The sequence below is a fragment of the Rousettus aegyptiacus genome, unplaced genomic scaffold (assembly GCF_014176215.1).
Source record: "Rousettus aegyptiacus isolate mRouAeg1 unplaced genomic scaffold, mRouAeg1.p scaffold_m13_p_13, whole genome shotgun sequence".
NCBI classification, from domain to species: Eukaryota; Metazoa; Chordata; class Mammalia; order Chiroptera; family Pteropodidae; genus Rousettus; species Rousettus aegyptiacus.
In genome coordinates this window covers 42,875,660-42,900,969 of record NW_023416288.1, presented here as the reverse complement: position 1 = coordinate 42,900,969, position 25,310 = coordinate 42,875,660, and the positions used below count along the sequence as shown (strand labels likewise).

Genomic DNA, 25,310 nt, shown 5'->3' with positions numbered 1-25,310 from the left:
CCCTCACCTCAGTCTTTGAAGTTTCCATTCTTTGAGTCACCTGAGGATCGTCCGTCTCCCTGGTATAGATAAAAGGCAGGACAGCAACAGCGCTTCCAGCCGGAGTCGATTCGAGGCACACGTGGCCACCTTGTGCTTTGTGCCCTCACCAGCAGTGTTCCCTGTAGGGTCTCACCCGTGGGAGGGCGTGATGGCATCTATGTGCAAGAGCCCCCAACGTTTCGCTCTGTGCTAGCTGCAAAAATAAACGCTTCTGTACGCATCGCGAGCGGGGCGGTTTTCGTTCGCAGAGGTTCGCCGTGGGAGGATGCCGGCGCGAAGGTTCTCATCCCGTTGGCTCTCCCGGTGAACGCGGGCGGTCTGGCCGAACAGAAAGTCATCGGTTGAGAAGGAAAATAAGGAAGCCTGTGAACAGGAGTTCAGTGATGTGTACACCACAGAGCAAATGAAGACCATTTCAAGAGCAGGGTTATTACAGAAAACGCCAGTTCACATTCAGAGGAGAACACTCCTCCGATGGAAGTCAGAGGCGACGGGCTCAGGGGAGGGCCGTTTCTCTTATGCATATAATAGAATATTGATTTTCATGCCACTTAACGGCAGCACGGGCATCATTGTTTTGTATTTTTACTAAGAATTGCAAAAATAAAAGGTGCTTTGAAAGGCATCGAAATCAGATTTCCGAAGGTCGAGGAACAGACGAGAGAGCCACAGCAGCAGGTTCCAGGCGCGCCCCGGGCCAGCATGCCGCTGTGACTTCAGCCGTGGGCGACGCTCTTCTGTTACTGTCACCGAGGGAGCTGATGATACAGACGTGGCCTGGCCTTTTGGTTCCGTAAAATGGGTGCGGAGCTGTTTGCCATTTCTGTTTGAAAAGTGTGCCGACCTCCTTCGTGCTCTGCGGTGTCCTCCTGTACTCCTGACCATCCGCTTAAAACGACGCGGCTATATATTTGTTTCAGGGGAGCATTAGAAAGATTTTCAAAACAGGACAACAGCATACACTCCATCGAAAGCTTGGGGAAAAAAACAAACCTGAATTCTTGAAAGTCTGATGGTTCTTAATATGCCGAAGGTCAGCAAGGCTTTATTAATTTATTTCATGCGTGGAAATGAAAGGTACTATAGTCACGATAAAACTTTGAGTTTTCTTCCTGTTGCCTAACTTACAGCCACTGAACATCACAGGCGCTTTGAGGGAGCTCTTTATTTGGGGGGTTAATTATGTAGGACAGTCTTATGTACACAACCTCATGAAGTTTATGCCTAAAACCCGTCGAAATCATTTTAAAATTATTGTCTACACAGAGGACATGACTCGACTCACATTACCCTCGCTTGTGGTTGGCTTTACAACGAATTCTGCTTTAATATGTTTTCTGTGGTATTTGACTTATTCTACCAGGTGAGGCTTAGGCTACATCTGGATAACAACCAATTTAAAAAAAAAAATGAGATTCCTCAAAACAGTGACATAAAAATAAACCTGTATTGCCTTTAAGCGGTGAATAGAAAGGACTGAAGTTAAAGGAGGAAGTAAAAAAAAAAAAAAAGACTAAATGCCATATTTTTGAAATGGAAAGTGGTATAATTTGTGAGCCCACACAATTTTAATTTTGTGTTAATGGGCAGGAGAGGCCCTCGCTAACTCTTGACGCGGGCATTAGGCCCCCGTAAGCATCTCTTTTTGAGGTCGCACATGGAGGACCAGTCAAGGTAAGGTAGTTCTAATATCTTAATGCGGAGAAGGGATTCTTTAAAAAAAAAAAAAAAGTTGGTGAATTTATACCCACTTTACATCTAGAAGCCTGTGATTCATTTCACATATGAACTGAGTGAAAATTAGGTGACAAATCACCTCTCTGGAAGATTTTTTTTCAGTAGATAAACTCTGTACAAATAATTTAGGAACAGGTTCTACACTATCAGTGTAAGCTAAGGAAAGCAAGGTGTTTTACATTACAGATTTGAGTTATGAGAAGGAATTTTTTCTTCACACAGTTGCATGATTCAAAATCTAGGATCCTTTAAATTTGACCTGGGACATTCACCTAAATTTACTCTTCAATGTACCTGAAACAAAGTTATGTTGCAAAGTTATTTAATTTACCATTAATTTCTGTGGTAGGAATGTTTCATACTGCTCAGTCAAGAAGTACTCAACAAGTTTCACATTATAGAGAAACTTTCTTTGAAGCTTGAGAGCTGTTTGTATTTTAACCTTATAATTTTTTATATTTAATTCAAGTAGGGCCATGTAGTAGAGTTTCAGTTAAACCACTATGGAGTTGGAGTTCAGGATCTAAATTGCAGATATAATACAATTTTTTCCTGATCTCCGTTAATGGCAATTCACGATGCTGGTGAGTAAGATATTCCTCCGTGGTTATTCCTGGTGCCGTGTAGGGTTTCTTGGGAGGTTTAGTTTTGTTTCAGTGAATGAAATCTGTCCTTACTGTGTGAGAAGAGTAACTAAGCTGTAAGAATAATGAAAAATATGGAGAAGAAAAATTCTGGTGTTGAGGTTTTCTTTAAAGGCTAAGTCCTTGCAGCTGTACGGAGCAGCACAGATTAGAAAAAGAACATCATCTGCTCGAATGTAGACTTAGTCCCACTATCTCCGGGGTTTTCGAGGCTTTACCTATCTTGCGTGTTTTGCAGTCGTCCCAAGGCCGAACATTCTCTAAGGTCCATGTCATTTCCATTAATTTCCTGTTTTTTGTTCACATAACAATTCAATCAGATGATGAAAGTGACCAAAGTAGCAGCGGTCATGTGCTGTGTTGCAAAAATTTTGTTAAATTTTCGTATATGTCCTTATTTGGTTCGCACGGTAACCTTCAGGTGTGCGCCGAGGTTCCCACCTGACAGGTGAGGCTAGAGAGGGTCCGTGATTGGTCAGAGAGAAAGGGCTGGGAAGTGAGGCCCACGAGCATGGTTCCACCGGTGGCTCCGTCCTCAGTCATCTCGGTCAGGCAGGCCGCCGAAAGCCGTATGTCGCAATGTATGGACGAAAGTGCCGTCTTCAGTAGTCACACCAGGGACTCACTTCCTAATCATGTTCAACACTGCATATTCTTATTTATTTATTTGTTTATTTATTTATTTATTTTTACGCAGTAAAATTAAATGATACTTTAATGTCTTAATTAGGTTTTTTTTTTTAAAGTTAATGTCTCATCGCTTAGATGGCAAAGAACATGTTAAATTGGATTTAAATTATTTTCGACATTTGTTCTTTAATTTGGCTTTTACTTTTGCTACTTGGTGATACTTTATTTATAGATCACCTTACCATAGGCACTACTTCGAAGCACTGTCCCTGTCTAGTTTTTCTTATTAGCATTCAAGGCTACCAGGAATTATTTATCTACTTTTTTTTGTTTGTTTTTCGCTTCCTCCCACCACCTTTACTGGAATGTTAACTGTATTAAAGCAGTTTCCTGTTTGGTCCTCTGCTGTGTCTCCAATGCCTGGCTAGACTAGTGCCTGGCGGGTTAAATAAGTAGCAACGGAATGAGTGAATATCAATTATTTTTCATTATAAATTCCCAAAATGCCATCATAAAAAATATTTACTGTACAAGATAATCATTTGTGACTTCGGTTTTGCTGATGAATGCTGAGTTCCCGACAAAAGTGTGTATGCGTGGAATGTTGAATGATAATATAAAATTGGCAAACCGAGAAGGGTGTGTGTGTGTGTGTGCGTGTGTGTGGGCGTGTATGCATGCGTGTGTTTCACTTGAGAGACTACAAAACTGTAACAAAAGCCAGTGGTAAATGCCAGCATGTTTAAAAGGTTTAGTTAAATACGGATTGCTTATATCAAATCTTAAAAGTACATCTAATCCCGTCTCTACCTTCATAATAATATCTCAAGTAAGTCTATCATGAGGCAACTAATGAAGATAGTGTTTGGTTAAGATACCCTTTTTCATTCGAGGTGGTTTTTTAAGTTGATTTTTATAGGTTACGTCCACAGTAGCGGCATAGCTCAGTGAGGGTAGAAGGTATACAGGTTATTTTCTTAGGCTTACGGTATTTCTACTTGGAAAACACAAAACTGTGTACGTTTGGTCATAGTATGTTCTTAATATCTGGGATTGCCACTAACACTAGAAAATAATGTAAAATGCTATAATGACAACAAAGAGGAATGATGAGAAACACTAAGGCCATTGACATAAGTGTTGGGAAAAGGCCTCTGGGAACTGGTGTGATGCTCGCTGCCCGGCGATAGTGACCGGATGGGAAACAGTCCGTACGTCCACCGTCTGCGATGCTGGGGACTTTGATGAAGCCTGAATTGGACGAAAGAATCTGTGCTAGAAAATTATACTTACAGAAGACTGTGTTTCCCTAAATAGCCTTTCCCTAAATACTTCAGGGCATAAAAGCACTCTCGTTATAAAGAAATTTTTAGACACTCCAAAAAGGCCAAAAAAAATCTGATGCGAACCAAGACAATACCTCTTGTCAGCCAAGACTGGGCAGATCTCGTCTGCCCCAAGTTTCAGCAGAAACACCCAGAATCCATGCGGCACATGTGATACGAGTCGAATTTCCTTAAACACTGAAGCTATATATACTAGAGTCTATAATGTGATCAGCGGAATTAAAAATATTTAGTATGACTCAGAGCTTCGAAGCCAGCAGTATTGCAGATAAATCTTTGGGAGTTCATTATTATCCAACAAAATTATTGTTCACTATATCTGAAATAGCAAATCCGCGGCCCTGATATTAATCAGAGCATGAAACACATTTATTGAATCTCCTATTTGAGATTATGACTGCAGTAGCACCCCAATTAAAACGTGAGGACTTAGAATATTTTTTTCAGATGAAGTAAAATACAAAGTGCTCGTTATACACGCATGGAATCCTTTTTGTTCATTGCTTCACGTTCAGTTGCCTTTTCTTGAACATGCTTATTTTGAGTTTTTAATGAACAAATGGCTTTAATGTGCGTACACCAAGAAGAAACCAAGCTTTTTTTTTTTTTTTTTTTTTTTTTGCATATGACGAAGGGCGTAGGAATGTTGAGACTGCCCATATCCCCCTGTGACCCGTCGGTCAAATGCAAAACTATTTATGAATGAAAAGAAGTGTCTCCCTTCTCCAGGACTGGTATTATAACATAAGACAGTTTTACATGCCTGCCTAATTTGAATGATTACACTTTAAATAAAAACTTCCCTTGTTCTGAGTCCAAGGAGAAAAGAAAGAAGGTATGGAGGGAGGAGGGGGAAAGGTAGGAGAAAGAAAGGAGGGAGGGCGGGCAAGACTCTTCGCGCTTCCTTCTCACTGACCAGTGAGAGAAACTCTAGGAACTGTCTCCCCATGAGCACCCGCGAATCACACTGCAGCTCTACTGTCTCCTCCCTAATTTAATAGAAACTTTGATTGTTTTCTGGGATTTACATCCACAGTAATTGTTTTTGCATTTTAATATAGTAAGAAGTAGATTGAATAAATACATAACATATTAGAACTGCTATTAAGCAAGTGATTCTATGTGGTACTATTGAATGAGTGTTTTCCTTTTATCTTCTGAACAAAACACAAATTTCTCCAATTGTTTTTAAATTGATCTCTATTGTTGCCCAAGGAAAAGTGAAAAAAAAAAAAAAAACTATTCGAATGTGCGTTCATTCCATTTCCTTAGCGTGATGAAATGGGGAGCAGAAGACTAAGAGAGCAACAGGTGGGCACCTTTCCCTCTGCCATCCGCAAGGGACACTGTTATCTGCATCCTGGATACATAGTATGTCCACACACTGACGCTTCAGTTCCTGTTATCTTGTCGTTGACATTGTATATCCCCGGCATCTTTTAGCAGGCCCTGCCACACCAGTCTTTGCCCTGACTGTCACTGCCTGCAAACAGTCAGCCCTCGACTCGGCACAGGGCGGCGAGAGCTCCAGAGAGGGTCTCCCTGTGGCAGTCACCATTGTGGTGGAAGACATGTCCGTCCGTCTGTTTTCTCAGTGCATCATTTTTCTTAGCTTTCTCCAAATCAGCGAGCTTCTAGACTTCTGCTCTTTCAAGCACTGAACTGAGCTCTTTCAAGAAGAGTCGACCTCCCCACCTCCGGCCAATATCTGGGGGATTTAAGAAGTGACCAGACTTGCCATTGAACGAGAACCGCGGGAGCTCACATCGCTCCCTCTTTCTGGGCCCCGCGTGCCCCACGCGTCTGCCCGCATCCTCTCCGGTCCCGGTGGAGAAGCCAGGAGGTGCGCGGTGGGCGCCCCTCCCTTTTTATTCAGTGCAGAATCATTAATTCACTCGCTCCGTCATGCACAGGTATCGGCGACAAGATGTGTCCCAAGGTCCTGTCCAGCATCCTTGTGAACAGATTGTCACGTTCCTGAGAGATTTAGAATAGGCTTCCAAGAAAACGAACAATCTCCCATTCGCACCTCGCTCCGGGTGTCCGTCCAGAGAAATAAATAACCTTGCTGCTCCTGCCTCTGTGAGAACTGAGCGCTCGACGAGTTCCTGGCACGGTCACGCATGGGCGCGACCCGTCCCTCAGCAGTGCCGAGTCGGCTGAAAGGGCTGTGGATCGTGAAAGTGGGGGTGCTGTGAAGACAACGGCCCTACTGGCGCCGCGTGACCCAGGCGGTCTGTATCCGTCTCCTTCACGTTCCTATGATCGTTTTTCCTTTCCGTTTGCATAAGTTGGTAGTATCCATAATAAAAAATGCAAATGACAGAAAGCAAGCCCATTTTTAAAGCTACGAAAAAACCAGACCCACTGTCAGGAGATTCGTTCTCGTGGGGCCGGAGGGACAATTAAGATGCACGCCATTTTGCTGTATTGGTGCCTCAGAAGGTACTTCGAGGGTTTTTTATTTTATTTTTCTTTCCGCAAGCTAAACCGCACGCGGCAGTTGCCACAGCAACCCATTTTTGTGATTTGCAGAATCAGGGCGCAAACCAGATGTAACTTGTCAGTCAGGACGTTTCTGTCGTCATGGAAAATGGCAACATGGGCCTTCGTGGTCCGTTCGCATCCGCTCTCCCTCCCATGGCTGCCGTGGCTCAGCATCCCGTTCTTTCGGCTGCATGATTCCTGCGTTCTGCACATAATGGTGACTGAAATAACGGGATGTCAGATTCACAGAAGGTGGTTGTTGCGAAATGACGGCTATTTGACGTCTGCTTTGTCATTTTTCCAGCGAGTGGACACATGGATTCTTTGGTTTATCGTGTGGAAAAGAACCAAATTAATTTTTAAAGGGCACTTTAAAAGGTTTTATAATGTTGCATTCATACTTGTATTGAGTGAGCATTGGAATAGACTTACAGAAGTATGTTAATTGGAAATATACAAAAATGCTAATACAGCATTTTTGAGATGATGGTATAGGACAGTTGTCATTTCTTGAGATGTTACATTTCGGGGGGTGGGGACAAAGTCTGACATTTAACGTTATTCATTTGTGTTCCCAAGAAGAATGTTCAAATGAGAGAAAAAGGAACACAATTTCTGTTAAGTCATTAGGATAAATGGACTCTCTTTGGTCTTAAATAGGACCTCGTTATCGTCAGCAATTTTAAATTGTTATTTTATCAACTCAGGGCCTTGAGTGCTTATTGTTCTATACTCTGTGTTCTTTGGGGAGGGAACTTATACGAGGCTTATTCTAAAAGTTAAAAAGTTTGCAATGAGATCTATCATTTCAAAGATTCTAATTATTTTGTATGCGCTGTAAAACTTCTTAGGTCCCCAGCAAAGAGAATTAGGGCAAGATGGGCTCGAAGTCTTTTAAATTTGGGGAGGAATGCCCAAGGGGAGAAGAGATTTCCAGGGGAATAAATAGCATAAAGAACTGGATCGTTCTATTTCTATTCTGGATAAGTTCGAAACTTGCTTTCTGTGCGGTTGCCATTGTTTAAATTTGTGCTGTTCTGTTAGATAGTTTCTCCCCATCCCTTATTTGCCTTCTTGAAAAATGAAACAAAACAACCCTCAGCCAAAGTCACTGTCTGACACGAATCCAGAGCCCCAGTCCCAGGAAATTAACATGCTTGACACAGCAGAAGCAACACGTCACTGTCAGTAACACGCCAGTCTGAAGAGGCCTCTTGAAGATTGACCGCGTGGTATGAGCTGGGTCTCTGCCAGACCAGCAGCCAGGAGGCCGCGTAAGTGCGCACCTTCCACACAGAAGGCAGTGCGGAGTTTCTCTTACGGCGGGTTTGGGGGCTTTTGGTCATAACTGTCCGTAAGAAACGAAACGATTTGTTAGGAGCACGCCGTCTAAGCTCTTCTGAAGCCCCGCCACCCCAGTCGAAGTTCCGTGAATTAAGCCCCGGGCAAGTGTTGGGTCGCCTGGTTTCTGGTTCCAATTATGTGTTTCAGCAGCGAGTCACTTAGAGCAAGTGACTTACTATCTGTGAAATCTCTCTCAGTCGCGTGGCTCTGGCATACCAGTTCTGATTCCTTCAACAACATTCGAAGGGAGATCAACGCTTCATGTAGAATTCATTCACTAATTACGCCAGTGGGAGTTTCGGGGTGACCGTCAGTTGAGTCCCACATGGAATGTGGTATAACATTTGAAAATATGAGTTCATGAACATGTGGGAAAGAAGAGTCTTGTCCATCTCTGGTGGACGCTCAGCCTAAGGACGGGTGATATCGTCTGGGAGCCAAGAAATGTCTACGATGGTGGCTCTCTTTAGGCTGGGGGCACCACAGATGGGGGCCGTTGCTGCGAGTCTCACTAGCGTATTGATGAAGAACACCCGCTGAACGTCCCCGTCGGATCCTTTGCAAACACTCAACTTCTCTAACCACGTCCCATTCCAGTCTTCTCTCGGTAGAAGTGCAACACAGTGCACCTACTGTGTGCATTTGCTGTATGAACTCCAGCAATTAACTTTTTATCACAGATAAACAATTTTTACTCAAGCTATAACAAAAATGGCAGGAAATAGGGGAAAAAGGACTCAAATCTTTAATTGCTAGTTCTGAAACTCTGTGCAAAAAATTATTAGGGCTTTTTAGGTGTCACTGTGAGAGATTCTGTGTTAAAAATAAGCACCCAAGCGAATTTAATGTAGACCTCATAGGTGCCGCTTAACCGACTTTGCTCTTATGTTAAAATGAAGACATATGCACACATAAGCCACACACATATACCCCCTCTCTCTCTATATATAATATGTAGATTATATATGCATGTGAAGATACATATATATAGATTATAAGTGGGGTTAAAAGCTCAGTGTACCTTTGCCTTCAGCTGGTGTGGGAGGGAGAACAGGCTGGACAAGGTGATTGAGGAAGACTTACTGGTCCAGGTAGAAGAAAGTCTTGGCGGGGGGCATACCTGAACTTAGACGTGTTCATCATCTTTCTTTCCTAAATATACAGAATTTAGAAAAATTTGTTTCCCAAATCTGGTGAGCAACATTCAGGGGTGAAGGATGGGGCTGAAACCTTGATCTCTATGTTCCATTCACAAGATACTTATGGTAAAACAAAACAAAACAAATTTCCCTTCTTTCCTGATATTTATTCTGTAAGAAATGTTGAAGATCTTAGTGTACGTGCTATCGAAGTGAGCACATGATGATCTCAGGTGTTCTTAAATCCTTCTGGATTTAACACATTGTACTTCTGAAGTTACACACATTAATTGAGAAGGTTTAAGTAGAAAATCCACGTGTAATGCTTTTATTTTAGATGAGTCGAATTATATTAAGCGTTCATCATATTATTCACAAAATATAATCAGGGTGTACCATGTGTTAAACTGTAAAGTTTGATTAATTACCACATAAACTTTTTGATCTTTACCGAAGAGCTAAAAAGTATAGTAAGGGTCTGGTGTTGGATATTTCTGTATAAAAAGTACAATGCTTCCCAGAGGAGAAATGCATCATGCTTCTTCTAAGCAGAGTATGATGCAGGAGGCTCAGTAGCGTGGTTTTAACAGGACGGGCTTTGGGGTCAGACATGCTGGGCTCCAGTTAGGACCTGTCATGGTGGGAAGCTGGGGGAATTCTTTGCACTTGAAGCCTCTGTTCCTGCCTGGAGCCGTGAAGTTAGGTGGGCTGAGGTGTGTAAGGGCTGAACCCCCATCTGGGCTGAGATGCGTGTTGAATAACTGGCCAGCATTGTCCTCCTCCCCCGACCCCCACTGTTGTATGTGAATGTGACGAGTAGCAGGGAAAAACAATTCGAGAATCTAATGAAAAACTGTGCATGTTCTTTATTTCCTACATGTGTTGAGTCAGGTTCTTACCTTCTGCTTGAATTTTATTTTTCAGTTACCTAATTACTTACGATTTTCTGAAATAGCTGCATTCCGAAAAGAAAATACTTGTGGACACGAACTCTCTAAACTCCATTCCTAATCACTGGAAGGATCCTCAGTAACATTTTGGCCTTAATTTTACGTTTACCTTTTTCTATGTGGGACAGGCAAATTGGGTGAGTCCCGTGATAGCATTTTGAGGTCATTCAGCGAGAAATGCTGAAGTTTTGCAAACTTCAAGAGTGGAGAACTCTTCTGCTAAAGTTTTAGGTTCGGCTCAGCGTGCTCAGTCTGAAAAACGGGTTACAGCTTTCATCATATAGCTTTGCAGAGCTAGAAGCTCATTAATACTGAGGTGAGTTGATGGGTTTCATTGAAAATTGATGATCATACTAGCAGTGAAATATTCAGACTCTTTGTAACTTCCCTGTTTAAAAGAGGATGCACAAAGAAAGGCTCCACAAACTGAAACTGGATCCACAGAAGGATTGATCTAAATAATGAAAATAGAGACCTATGAGCTAAGCTTTGCATTTAGTTTGAGCCAGTTACTGCACTGCGTGACCTCGGGGAAGGAAGTATATTAAATTCCACTCGACAGAAAAATGGGGAAAGAAGACAGTAAGTTTGCAGTGTACAGGTCTAGCTTGTGAACCAGACCGCAAAAATCATTTTACTTAATCTACTGGATGCTGATACTGAAATACAAATAAGTAAATGATCTCTCTTCTCTCAGAAACCACAAAGGAATCCTACAGAGAAGTAACAACCTAGTATGGGCAGAACGCAGGGCGGGGAATGATAATGGAGCGATGGCGTTTTGGTAGAGAACCTGATCCGCCGAGGGCGGCGTAGACCAGCTGTGTGTCCTCTGGCTGCACCAGTAAGAGGCACTATTGCCTCTTGCACAAGCCTTATCCTGTAGAGCCAAACCGATGGAGGTTCCTTCTGCCTTGCACTGGTCGAGGCAGATGCTTTCCATCTCTAAGCCTCCTTTTCCTCATTGCTTGCTTCTATGGGGATTACGAGGATTAAATGCACGCGAAGCGCCCGGCACGGTGTTTGGCACAGAAAGTGCTAGCACGTAATTAACAACGGAAACCTGCTCGTGTTGTGATCACGCCTTTAGCCAGTAAAGGACCGGCCGAGGGAAATAATGTGGTTCGAACTCTCAAGGTCTCGGCTTGCACTATTTTATGTCACGAAACGTTGAATTCTTCCTCCCTCGACCACTCTGTCCAGCAGCCTCTCATGACCCATTTTATAGTACAAACGGAAAATGAGACTGTGCTATTTATATGGAGTTTGCTTGTTCATTACAGGAAATAGTAGTTTGGCAAATGCCTTGCCGATTTTTAAAAGTCAGCCGAACATCACCTCATGACACTGAACAGCTCAAGTGTTTGCGTTGAAAAACGTGTGGGCGACAAACGACAGTACGAGGAACACACATGAATTGTGCGTCTGGTAAACGAATCAGTTCAGCTATTCACACGAGAAATCGACGTCCTGGCTGAACACAGTCTGAGCTCATACCCTGTAAGGGCATTTCGTATGGTTTTCGTGCGAGAGGCACTAGGAAGACAGCGTCCCAGTGCCGCACGTGCCGGGAAGGAATTTCTCTTCGGCGCGCGGCGGCCGCGTTGGTTTTCCGGAGCCCACCTTGCCTCGCCTGCCGTCCTGTGCTCAGTGCCTCAAGCGCGTGCCGTGCAAGGCCATTCGCCGACCCCTTGGCCTTTGCAGACGTCAAAATACGATCTGTCTAGGTGTATAGTGGAATAACCCCTACGCCGATTAATAGTTCAGTAAAGGCCGTCGTGGTCTCGTGTACTCTTTGTAGAACGTATTCAGTATTTGGTATTTCTGAGTGACAGATTTTTGATGAAAACAGAATTAAACGTAGAGGCCAAAGACACTGCTAGCCAACAGCGAGGGGGCCATGATGTCTTGGGTGTACGAACACAGCGGTGAGGAAAACAGCCCGATGGCATAAAGGCCAGTGTGAGTTGTATCTCTGAAAATGCGTGTCTGCTGTTCACATTTTTTGAGTTTTTACCCCTTCCTTAAAAGCAAGCTGAAAATTAGTTGACAATATAATTGCAATGGCTCGACCTATCGGCGTCACGAGACTGTAAGGTATTAGGGAGCGAACTTTACTCCAGCGGAATGCCTCTCCTAAGATGTTTGCCTTTGTTTCTTTATAGTCACTTTATGACTTGAATTCTGTAATCTTAGCGGGAATTTGTAATGAGCACAAACCAGGCCTCTCCACCACAGTGAACATGAGGCCTCTTTAAGTCTCTTCTGCGGGCAGAACACCCGGCCTTATCCGTGTGCCTGGTAAGTGTTCTGAGCCCTGGGCCTCCCCGAAGGCCGTCACGGGCAGGCACAGGCCCTGGGGAACCCACGTCCCATCCCCACGTCCCTCGCTTTGTGCACGTCGGGAACCACTGCCCCCCTCTCTCCCCAGAGAATCAAAGCCCAGGGGTTTCCGGCCTGTGGCGACAGAATGTCACCCTCGACGCTCAGCCTGGGTCTGGTCTGGGGGCGGGGGGCGGGGGTAGGGGGTCTGCGGGCCTTTTCAGTGCCGCCCGGCGGAGATGGTGCTGCGCTCACCGCTCGCTGCCCGGGGCAGCCGTTGCCCGTGGGACGCGTGTCTGAGGGATTTTTATTTATTTCGAGGATGATCTTACTTTTGAAAGACAACATCTCCCCCAGGAAGAGCTCTCAGAATAATGCGAATAAGGTCACTGGCATTTTGAGGTCTCTGGGTGTCACTGTCTCCCCAAGACAAACTAACCAGGAAGGAGATGCAAAGAAGTCGCTGTTGCCTTAGCACTTCGGCCGCTGGCGGGGCATCCGGGGACGCTGAGGGGCCCGCTCCTAATTCTCCAGCAGCCTGGACTGTGCCCGAGCACTCAGCCCAATGGAGCCAGTTTTTAAAAATCTGTTCCTTAAAGCACGAATGCTGTCAGACACACGTATGGACGAGCAGGTAGAACAATGGGCATTGTTCTTCTCTGAGAATAGCTGTTGGTCGTGTCTTTCTTGTTTAACTCAGGCATGTGGTATCATTAGCTATGATGTAAATTAAGAAGCAGAGATTTTTCTTTGCAAGAACCTACCCACGTGTAGTGTGGTGTGGGGCAAAGGGCATGGAACTGGGAAACGAAAGAGTCTGGAGAGGGGGTTCAGGAACAAGGGGACGGCTCTCCGGCACACGCGCGCAGTGCCGGGTGGTGGTGATCGGTGCCGCGCCCATCTCTGGGGTCAAAGGACCCGCGTCCCTTCACACACCGGCTCCCCACGTGGCACATCTCCAACTCCAGGAGAGTCCCTCTCCAGGCCCCAAAGAAGGACGCGTGTTCTCACACCTGCCTCACCAGGTTGTTGAGAACGTGCCCTGCCAACAGGACCGCTCTAGACCGAGGCTCACGATCAGGATGTTGAGTTTTTTGGATCCTTCGTTACTTCTCCAAAGGTTTTGTGTCGGTTAATTATGGCTATCTTAAGCAATATTTGGACAGTGTATTTAGAAACAGAGAGAAATTTGCCGAAAAGAAAAAGTGAAATTAGGGACATACGTCATTGCCTACAAGATCGGCACTGTGACCTGGGAGACAAGTGGGGGCGGCGGGGAGGGGGAGGGGCGCGGCAGCCACAGGAGGGAGGCAGGGGCCTGGGACGGGCTCACCTCAGTGCCTTAAAATATTCCAGTGGGAGCCGGTGTGTGGAGGAGGGTCTTCAGGATCCCTGGGAAAAATTTACAGTGGATGATCAATAGCTGAATGGGTAGGTGAACGATGGCAGTATTACTATTAAGGTGTTTTAAAAACAGGGCAAAGCTCGAGTTTTTATGATTCCTTACGGAATAGAGTGGACCATATAAAATAGACGAATTATGGGTTTGTAGTATTTGGGTGTTTTAACGCTCAGCAGATCATTGCCGATTCTGTTGCCGAATGTCTGCAACAGAATGTGGATAAACATTTCCTACGTTCGTTATTTTATTGTATTTTGACATACGCCTATGAACTTTTCCCCCTTGTTTTTAAAAAATACTATATCTGAAAGACTGAAGAGGAGCAGTCTGAGGCCCTAGCCCCCGAGAGCTGGGTGATTCGGGGGAAAGACGTTCAACCCTTTGGGCCTCAGTCTTTTCACCTGCGAAATGAGCATATTAGACTCTGAAAAGTCATTTTCAATCTAAAATTTGATTCTTACGAGAAAACATGTTCCCCTCCTTCACTCTCCCATGGTGAAGCTGTATAATGTGCTTTTATTAACTGTACCTCCCTCATCACAGCCTAAAAATAAATTAACATAATAGCAAGCGGTTATGTACAAACTTGACGATTATGCAAATATAGTAGATGCGCCCTGGGTCCTGTCTCTCTCCACAAAGACCTGAGATGAGCATTTCGTGTCTTCTTTACTAACCCTGTTTTTAATAAGCTCTTTATCACATCTGTCGAGATCTCGTTCTGCTCCTCCCCTCGAGTTAAAGAAACCATTTTTATTTCTCCTCGTGCCTTTTTTCTGCCCTCTGGTACCACCTACTTTCTCTGAGTTAGAATTTGATTTCCCTTTCTAGGGTGGCAAAGGGATACTTGTTATTCTGCGCGACGCCCTGGGTGTCTAACCGGATGCCCCTTTACCAGAAGCGAGGCAGGGAGGGGTCGGTGGAGCTCGGTGCGGGCCGCGGGGTCAGCGGGGTCAGCGGCCGCGGCGAGGCTCTTCCCCGTGCTCACTGCACAGCCAGCGTCAGCTTCGTCTGACAGCCCGCTGACAAGAAGTCCTAATGTGCTGCCTCGCGTTTACCTGCTCTTTTTAGTTCCCTGCCACCAACGCGTGACATGTAACTGGTTAAAGCCTGAGAACCAGGTCCACACGGGACATTTAAATGGCTGCAGACGTGGCCCGTGTTCCTCCTGAGCGGCTGTAGCTGCTTTGCTTTGAATCATTCTCTGAGGGCACCCTTCCTGAGGCTGCACAGAGGGACTTGCTTTTTAGCATGCTGTTAGCTCCTTTTAATGATCTCTGTCAGAATCCCCGACAGATACCTCATCTATGACCCTCTTTGGGGCCTGCTACTTAAATAATAACATTTGACTTGCATAAGTGTTATTTTTTTAAACTCAGGTTTCAAATCTTTCTGATCAGCTTAGTTTGCAATAAATATCACGATGTTACATTGCATAGGAATTTTACACCAGAAAAAATTCATTGAAGGGGGAGGGAGAGTAAAACATCACACCCATTCCATGGCTAAGAAGAAAAAAAAAAGCAGTAAATGTAAAAAAGAACAGAGAAATAATAAAATGCAGTTAGTGAATCCTAAGTCAATCACCTTTTTATAGGTCCCTAAGTTATTGGCCTGAAAAGCTAATCGCACTGCCTCTTAAGCCATTACAGCAACAACAACATCTGAAGGAAAAAAAAAAAAGAAAGATCCCACCTCTTCATTGGCATTCTAACTCGGCGCGCTGCCTGTGACAAGGGGCATCCTGGAGAGATGGCCCTTCGCAGCCCGTGGAGCCCCACGCCCGGGGCAAGGCTGCGTTCCTCTCCTCGGCACGCTCGCATGTCCGTGCCCTGGCGTCGGTCCGTGTGGATCACGTCAGCACACTCACTGGCACACGCCGAGTGGCAGACGACACCGGGGGGCCTGGAGCGATTGGGTTTCTCAGACTCGAGTGGGCGCCTTATCGGTCTCCGCAACCCACAGACCCCGCGCGCGGGCTTTCCCCACGGTTCAGGAGCCTGTCGGCTGCCCTGCGAGCCCCCTGCCTGCCGGGGAGGGCGTAAAACCGTGTGTGTCTCGTAGGAAAAGTTTCCCCGGCAGAGGCCGGAGGGAGCCATGCTGAAGTGGGTGCTGCAGGGCTGCGTGGGACAGGCAGGGCGTCAGCCTGGGAGCTGGGGTGCCGGTCTGCTGCAGGCTTTTCTCAGCCCCCCGAACATCGCTCCCTTCTGTGGCAAACAGCAGCACTAACGGCGAGTAGAAGGAAAGCAAAGAAAATGCCGTTGCCTCTGTGCTGGAAATCGTTCTGGTTTTTGGATGGATAGATGGCAGGTGGCGCGTGAGGCGGAGCGCACGAGCCTTGCGGGGCTGGGAGCCTCAGCCGCTCTCCTGTTCCAGCCGAGCGGCCACCTCTTCCTGAACTTGTCCATCACACGGCCAGCACCGAAGCCCGTGGCAGGTTGTCAGGGCTGCCTTATTGTCATTTCTCCAAAGGTCACTGGAATTAATTGACTTCTTACATTACACATTGTAAAGCGGCTCATTTTTGTGTGTGTGTGTGTGACACATTTATGGGAAAGCGGAAGGATCTAAGTGGCTGCTTATTGTCTTTTGGTTCTGGCCCATCTCATAAACTAGGGGACCAGTGATAACTCTGAAACCACAGTCGCAGGAAAAAAAAAATCGCATGCGGTTTGAAAGGAGCAGACTCCATTAACTGTTTGGTTAGTTGAGCTAAAGGAAGAGAGGGGAGAGCTCCAGGCGATGAGCTGTGAACACTGGGTTTGTTTTAGTGCCTTTTTTCCACGGCCGCTGAAGGGGGCAGTGAATATTTCCGTGCACTGGATGCTTGCTGTCTGTTTGAAAGCGTATTCTAAGTAGCTGCTTCCTTTCACAAGCCTGCAAGTGTAAATTAGCCCGCACTGGATTCCATGAATCATCGCTACAGGGGTGCCCGGGCCGCCGAGAGTAACCCAGTCTCCAGGCATCGCCTCTGTCACTACGGAGGAGACATGTCGGTTGTGAGGCCGTTCGGAGCGCCAGGGCACACTGGTTTTTTTTTTTTTTTTTTCTGCGTGGATATTTTGAACCCTCACTCTTCCCATCTTATTTTTCACAGTATCCCCTTTTCACTAAAATTAGGAAGGGTCTACTCATATTCATAACTCTGCTTTTCGCGCAATTTAAAGGCAGGCAAACAAGGACATGTTGTTAAACAGGAATAAATTAGAGGCGAATGAAGCCGTTTGGCTCCGCGAGGGCTAAGGGAACGCGGCAGGGGGCGCGGGCAGCTTCTTCCGCGGGAGGCGTGCGGCGCGGCCGGTGACGACCGGGGCAGGTGGGGAGTCCCCGCTTCCCGGGGTCCGTGCGCCCCGCGCGTGTCGGCCCCAGCCGCGTGAGCTCGGAGCCCTTCGCGCCGTCCCCTGAGAGCGGCGCGGGGTGGGGGGCGGGCCAAGGGGGGTCATTGCCCCGGTCCAGGCGCTGGGGGGCCCGTCTGCGCCATGCCCGCTGCCCGCTCCGCGCCCTGCCCTGGCTCGCGACGCGGCCGCCTCGGTCCCCGTGCACCGGGCGAGCGCGAGGAAAATGCCCCGTTTGGGGGGGGCGGGGGGGGCGGCGGTTTCCCAGCGCAGATGCTGTGTGGTCTTTTCAAATGTGAAGGAAAAGCAGGAGAGAAACCGACACCCCCCACTGTCCCCCTCCCCCCTCGGTCCCCTAATCCTCGCCCCGCTCACTACTCCCTCCCTCCTCTCCCCCCTCCGTCCCCTGCCGCGGCCCCCCCCGGCCCCCTCCGTCCCCGGCCCCCTCCCGTGGCCCCCCCCGGCCCCGGCCCCCCCCGGCCCCCCGGCCCCTCCGCCCGCGGCGCCTCTGCCCCGCTCGCTTCGCCTCCTCCGCCCCGCGCCGGAGCCGGCGACCGGCCGCAGGGGAACCGCGCGCAGCCGACACGCACCGAGCGGGGCTCCTGCACCCGGCTGCTCGTCCCGAGTGCGCGGGGGAGAGGCGCTCCCCGCATTCGGCCGGGAAGCGGACCCCGCCGGGGAAGTCGGGCGTGAAGGCGCAGCCCGGCATCCGCCCGACGGGAGACGGAGCCCGGGGCCGCGCGAACGCGGGTTTCAAACTTACCTGGCGAGGCGGTCGCGGCGACACGCCAGCTCCGAGTCCGTGCGCGCGGGTCCGCCGGCTCCGGAGCCGCCACCGTCACATGGTCGCGCTGCTGCCGGGGCGGCCGCCGGCGCCCGCGCGCGTGGGATCGAGCGTGCACGGCCGGGCACGGGGGCCGAGGCGCCGCGCGCGCGAGCCCGCAGCGGGCGCGGGGTCCCCCGGCCGCGCGCCCCGCCTCACTGCGCCCGCCGCGGCGGCTGCGGGGCGCCCGCTCTGCCGCGGCCCGAGTGCATGGCGCCCGGCGCCGCGTCCGCGCTCGCTGGTCGCACTGGCGCGGCGCTGCCCGCTCGGCGGGCGTTAATACGCGGCCCCCGCCGCTCCCCGCAGAGCAGCCAATCGCTTCGGGCCGCCGGCCGGGCGCCCGCAGCTGCTCGCGTCTGGTTGGCTGAAGCCACCTGTCTGTCCGCCGACGCTGCTGCTCAGGGCGCGGATAAGTGGAACAGGTTCGCATGTTTCCTTAGGTATCGCTCCCTCCCTCTCCGCCGCCCGCCCGCCCTCCTTTCCTTTCATCCTTCCTTCTCGCCTTCCTTTTTTTTTTTTTTTTTTTTTTTGAGGGGGAGGAATTTTTGGACAAGTTTATCCATTTTTAGGTTATCAGCCTTCCAGAGAAACTGTGTTTTCTCTCTCTGAAAATAGTGGGGTGCGCTACTAATGAGACTTTCTCCCCAAACGCTGGGAGCACCTAGGTGGACGCAGAGCCTCGACCCCCTCCGTGGCGCTCGAGGGGGGCCCGGGACCGTTCCGGTGGCGTGCGGTCCCTCCACAGGTCCTGCCGAATTTGGCGTGTGTGCCTGCTGGCCACTAACACCTTTTAAAAAAAGCAATGCCATTTTTTTTTTATCTGGATTGAACAGATTTTTAAAATAAAGCTTATAATTGCTCCTCTATAATTCACAACATTGGCATATGAGGGGGTATTTTTTAAAGATATGTATTTCCAATTACATTCACTCACTTCTCCTTATGTGATACAATTAATCTGCCAGCCATATACGAGTGAGTACATGTGTCGGCGTGTGCGTGTGCGCGCGCGTGTGTTTAGGGTATATGTTTTACTATTCTGGGAGAATATTTCAACTGAAATGAATTAAATCCTCAAGAAAATGATCGTTATTCATTCTTAGACCTATTAATCCTAAATGTATATTTACAAGGAAAATGTACTATATCCATCACATAGGTTAGAAACACACTGAATTACCGGAAATTGAGGGGGGGAAACACAGCAAAGCATAGCAGCGAATATTTCTGAAAGAAGACTCATAAGTAAATAGACAGCGATTTAAAAAATGCATGTTTTACAGCCTTAATTAGTATAGTAGAGAAACATCTTGTTGACGAGAATGGAACATGAGGATTAATTTATCAGCAGGTCAAAAACAGGCTAAATTCACTCCAGCCCTAGTTTTGAGAGACTACCCTCTAGTGGAGTAAAAAGAAATGACAAATTCTTGTTACTGGAGTATTCGGAGGGGAAAAACAGCTTCACATCTAACTGCTCCTTTAAGTGTTCATTGAAATGACATAGACCAGGAGTTTGCAGTTGCTATGATCGTAATATCAGGAAATTAAAACAAATGCTTTTGTTTCTAACCACAAAATATTGTCACTCTGTAGTTTTCTTTTAAAAATTCCCAAAATGCTTTATATGTTCCTTCTAGAAAAGTTTGCTCAAATGTTTCCTAAACGTTCCAATAAAATAAATTCGAGGCAAAAGTTGTTTCTCGTTTAATGTAATAATGCTTATTTAAGAATGTTATTGTAAGGTTTTATTCTTTACTGGACTCTCTAGATTTACTCCGTAAATATTAGGGATTTTTAGCCGAATGATGGGGGTGTTGAGATGAGTGCGACTACATATCATTTAATGTCTTTGTGATAATGGAAGTAATCATCCTCATCGCGCCTCCTCCTACTTTTTCCAGCTTCCGTTTCTTGCATACTTCAAATTACTTCAACACTTGTGGGGTTTTATTTCCACATATGAAATAATTATATTAAAATTGTGATAATTACTTGAAAAAGAAATTTTAGTTTTATGCCATTGATTCCTTAAGCATTTCATTTTGGTTGATTGGTATCGACTACATAATTGACAAACTCCGTAATCAAAGCAATTATAATGCACTCACATAATGAAAGTAAGTGGCGATAATCAAACAGGTATGTGATTAAACTACTTTCTCGGTTTATAAATGAAACCAGCAATTATACCTAACATTTTGAGTGTCACACTCTTTCAGGAAGCACAGAAAAATCTAAGTTTTAACTTCGCGAGAGTTGACTATTTTAAATGCTCCCTTATGCTACAAAAATAGGAAGTTATTTTACCTAAATGATTTTTTTGGGGGGGAGGGAGTACATATGGGGGATGAGATTGTTTCTCTTGTAGTCTTTTTGGTATGGACGTGATAGATTTAAAAGATTTTATACTCATTTTTGTAAATATGATGTCAGGGAACATCAAAAGAGAGATCGCAGTGTGAGAGAGAAACTGACTCTGGCTTTGGGTGGAAAGGGTGAGGATTTCGTTCTTTGGCTGTCATCTTCTTGCTCCAACATCAGTAGCTTAGCAGAATCAGTGTTTGTTTCAGGTGATTTTTGTTCATCGATCAGGTCCATCATTGATCAGAAATAAGAAAAGGTGGCTCCCCTAAAAGATATGGTAAAAACTTATTTAATTGTCACGTCTTATCGAAGTACCATATGAAGACATCCAATTGTGACTGAGTAAGGATTTCAGAGCTTTTGGATTAATTCAATTGGGAATGATCGTCAAATTAAAACATACAATCTTAAAACTCTAGTACCTGGAATCCTAAAAGGTCAAGAGACTTGTCTAAGAGGCCACAGCCAGGCGACAACGAGACCCCCCCCCCCCACACACACACAGATCTTCCATAATATAGCTCTGCTTTTTCTTTTATTTCCTCCCATTTTCTTAAGTTATTTTTTTTTCTTTAGAATCTACTAAAACGTCAGAGATATGCCACCTTGCAAATGCACTCTACGACATGGATGTGCGCGTCAGCTAGCTACTTCGTAGCAACTGTCTGCAGGGCTTCCTGCATGAGTGTTCGGTTTTAATGAAAATGTATTGAAATAATTTTAAAACATAAATGAATAATTAGTCCTTAAATTATGTTGAAGAGTTCATTATCAAACAAATTATAAGAGTACAATAAATATTTATTTGTTAAGGTTGAAATTATTAATTCGTGAAGGTTGGTTGCTATTTCATGGAATCCTAGGCAATGCTTTTTTTGGGATTTTATTCTGCTGTTAGAGAAGTCGTAAGCTTTGTTTAGTGAGAGAAATGTTCCGGGTTGTGGGGCAGGGCGCAGGTTCTGACGACAGACTGTCCGGGTTTGAATGCCCACTGTGCCGCTTGCTAGCTCTGTGACCCTGAGCGAGGACCTAACATCTCTACACCGTGGTTTCCTCCCAGGTTCGTTAAGAGGGTTAACGGAGTTCATGTGTGTCAAAGCTTAGAAAACACTCTGGAATGCAGTAAGCGTGAATGAACGAGCGTTCGACATCTTCTTTGCCATTACCGTCATCGTCATCGCCGTCATTGTCATCGCCAGGTCATTCGTTCTGGCTCCCCCCCCCCCGCTATTCGGAATGCCTTTTCTCCCTTCTCCACCGAACCCCCGCCCCTCGCATGTCTACCCCGTCCTGGATGGATGCTACTTCCTCTGTAGGGGCTTCTCTCACCCTCTCACGAGGTGTAATCTCTTATTTGACCTAAAACAGCATTCTGTATTCCAATGATCGCTTATCTCGCTTTTAGGTTTTATAATTATATCTCTAACTCACATCATTTTCCTTTTTAGCTGATAAGATTCCTCTGGAGAGGGTCTATGTCTTACTCGTCTTTCAGCTCCATAGCACAGAAAAACATGGAGAAAATATTAGTTGAATACTAAACTGTGTATGTTTTAAAAGTTCTTTAGTCTTCGTCTTTATGTGGCAGATCATTTTATTCTTGTTTGACTGTGTAGAAACTGTGGCTCAGAGAAGTTAGGTGACTTGCCCAAAGTCCCCAAACTATTAAATAATAGGGTTAAAATATGAACTCAGTTCTGTCCGCCTACAGAGCCAAGGCTCTTTTCCCTGCACAAGGCGCTTGAAATTTGTTTGTAAAATAAATGAATGCTTGATTGATGACTGAGCCAACCAGTTCCATGTAGTAAGCAAGAGGATGTTAAAAATAAAATACTGTTTTAAAAAAAGGAAGGCGTGCTATGCAGCGGACAGCAGGCACTCCTCTGCAGCTGTGATTTTTGCTGTCAACAGCTTTTATTGCCGGCACGATTTGAGAAACGGAGCTCTGAAGAAATGCAGCACCTAGTGGTAAAGGTGACTTGATATCCAAAAAAAAAAAAAAAAAACCTAAATAAGTATGAATGAGCCACTGGTGGGGAGGGGCCAGCGTCGTGCTAGGAAGATCTGCGGTGACATTGTCCTTTGTCGTCTAATTCCGACAGCAGAGTAGCTCTTAATTATGTGGCAAAATGTGATGTAAGGTGCGTGGCATTGGCTGTTTGTTAGAACGCTGGACTAAAGCAAGTTGGAGCAGAGTTCTCAAGTTCTCTTTCAAAGGAATTTTGAAAAGTAGAATTGGAGGGAAAAAAATGAGATCCTGATTTAACTGCAGGTCTTATATATATATATATATTTTTAATTTGCTTTTTTATTTTAATACGTTGTGGAAGTCTTTACATGTATACATAGCACCCCACAGTGATTTTAATGAGTACACATGGCTGAATAATAATTTACATGGCTGAATAATAACTGGTTTCTATTGAACACATTTGGGTTATTCCTAATTTTTTTGCAATTTTAAATAATATTGCAGCGAACATCTCTACATGCACATTTTTTCCCCCATCTATGACTATTTCCTTAGAGCAACTCCTAGGAGAGGGAATTTGGGTAAAAAAAAAAAAAAAGTGCACTTTTTCAAAGCCAAGCCTGTTTTGTTTTGTGCATTTTCAAATAACAGCTTTATTGAAATAGCTCACATATCATAAAAGTCACCGTTTAAAGTGTACAATTCAGTGGATCTTAGACTATTCAGAGTCGTGCGACCAACACCACCATCTAATTCCAGAACGTTTTCATCGCCCCGGAAGGACACCTCGCCCGCCTTGGCAGCCGCGCCCCTTCTCCCCAGGGCCCCAGCCTCGGGCAACCACCAATCCACTTCCCGTCCCCATGGATTTGCCTGTTACGCACATTTCATGTAAACGGGATCATATCATGTGTGGTCTTTTGTGTCTGGCCTCTGCCCCTTAGCACAGTCTTTTCAGGGCTCATCTGTCTGGGCAGGAGGTGTCGGTACTGCACCCCTTTCTGTAGCTGAAGAATATCCCACTCTGCGGGTGTGCCACGTGTTGGTTATCTCCTGATCAGTTGTGGGCGTTTGGTGATTTCTACATTTTGGGTATTATGATTAATGCTGCTACGAATACTTGTATACAAGTTCTTGTGCGGGGATTTGTTTTCGGTCCTCTCGAGTGTATGCGTAGCAGTGGAAGTGCTGGGTTCCCAGCCAGATGGGAGCTGCCTGGAATCAGAAGACACATCCTGTCCCTCTGTCCGCCTGTCTGTCTCTTCCTCAGACTCTTTTCTCCTCCTCTTTCCTCCTACTCGTCGTTCTCCGTAGATTCAAACGGTCTCTCATCCTGGTTTCTCCCTGTGCATCGCTTCATTCTTTCATTTATTTCAGAGGATGGACTTGTATTTCTTCCCTAGACACATAATTAACTAAATAGCAACATCCTGTTTATTTAAAAAAAAATGTAGCTGGTAGATAGGTAGGTAGCCAGATAGATACGTCATTTGTAGATGCAAGAAATAACTGAAAAGACATATCAAAAAAGTAAATATACCAAACCATTGGCAGTAGCTAACTTTAATGGGGTAAAGGGAGGTTTTCTTTTCTTTTTTTTACTTCTCACACTTTCTGTAGTCGATAAATATTACTAGTTTTATAAATAGAATAGCTATTGTTTTCAAAATAAGATATGGAAATCTTTGGGTAGAATTTTACTGCTATAACTGGTGCAGTTTTGTTTCGTAAAGTAGCTCACCTTCTTAGCTTAGCATTCAGTTCCATCCCCGATGTAATTAAAATAGCAACAACAGGACCCGTAGTAGACAGTGTCTGTTGAGCTCTGGTCTTGCGCCAAGTGGTCTATTAAGAGTTTTTCATGAACCGTCTCGTTCTGTTCTCCCTAGTAAAATACCAGGTAACACACAGCCTCGTTCCATAGGTCAGGAAGCTGAGGCGTGAGCGCACAGAAGCTCACGCAGCCGCTGGCCAGGCTCAGCGGTCACACGGGGGCGTCTGGCCCCCAGGCCGGCGCTCGCTGCTGCTCCGCGAGACTGATGGATGCGTTTCCCAAACCGCGGTCGGGTCGTGCTCACGAACCTCTGAGAAAAATCGGCCTTGGACTCAAATACTGCTAGAAGATTCTTTCTCTCTTCGCCCTTGTGTGCTTTCTGTGGAGTTTGGGGTATCTCCTCTCTCGCGGCAGACCTGCTCTCTTTACGTGTCCAGCCGCATGGCGACCAGCTGCGCTCAGGTCCTTTGCCTCTCAATTTTGCCACCAGAGGCTGTTCCTTTCTCTCGGTTCCAGTTTGAAAAATGTAGGAGGAAGGGTTCTGACCAGCCTTACTTGGGCTAGATGCTCATCTCTAGACAGAGTTCTCCGTGGCTCTTATCCCTCTTCCTCCGGAATGCGAGGGCGGGGGACAGGGAGAAGCGCCCCAGGAAACGGAAGGGGCGCTCGGCACTTAACGTTAGACGCCGTGGACGCGTGCATGCCAGGCCCCGAGCTGAATGAGCACTTCACTTACAGCATCGCTTTAATTTCTTACGGTGCGCTTGCAAGCAGGTGCTGTTTCCTGCTTTTACAGATCAGAAGGAAGCAGGCGACTTCACTTCCTGTGGTTAGCACAGGTTGCGGGTGGCTGAGCCGGGGCGGGCCGGAGGCCGCATTTGTCCCGAGCTTGGGTTTTGAAGCGCTCACTGTGCTAAGTGTCCTGTCTTCCAGCGAGGCCGGCGCAGTGTCCCCGGGCCGGCCCGAGCCGTGTCCTCGCTGCCGTCCTCTGAGCTG

General features: G+C 46.3%; 2 protein-coding genes across 9 annotated transcripts in view; one reads left to right on the top strand and one right to left on the bottom strand.

The window, feature by feature from the left end:
- Window positions 1–18,335, bottom strand: part of LRRN3 (leucine rich repeat neuronal 3) — a 32,541-nt gene extending 14,206 nt beyond the window's left edge. Inside the window, exon 1 of the mRNA XM_016123383.2 lies at window positions 18,142–18,335. The gene's annotated coding sequence lies outside the window, so the exon portion shown is untranslated. The remainder of the gene's footprint in view (window positions 1–18,141) is intronic.
- IMMP2L (inner mitochondrial membrane peptidase subunit 2) overlaps window positions 1–25,310 on the top strand; it is a 631,779-nt gene that overhangs the window by 292,178 nt on the left and 314,291 nt on the right. The window lies entirely within an intron of this gene.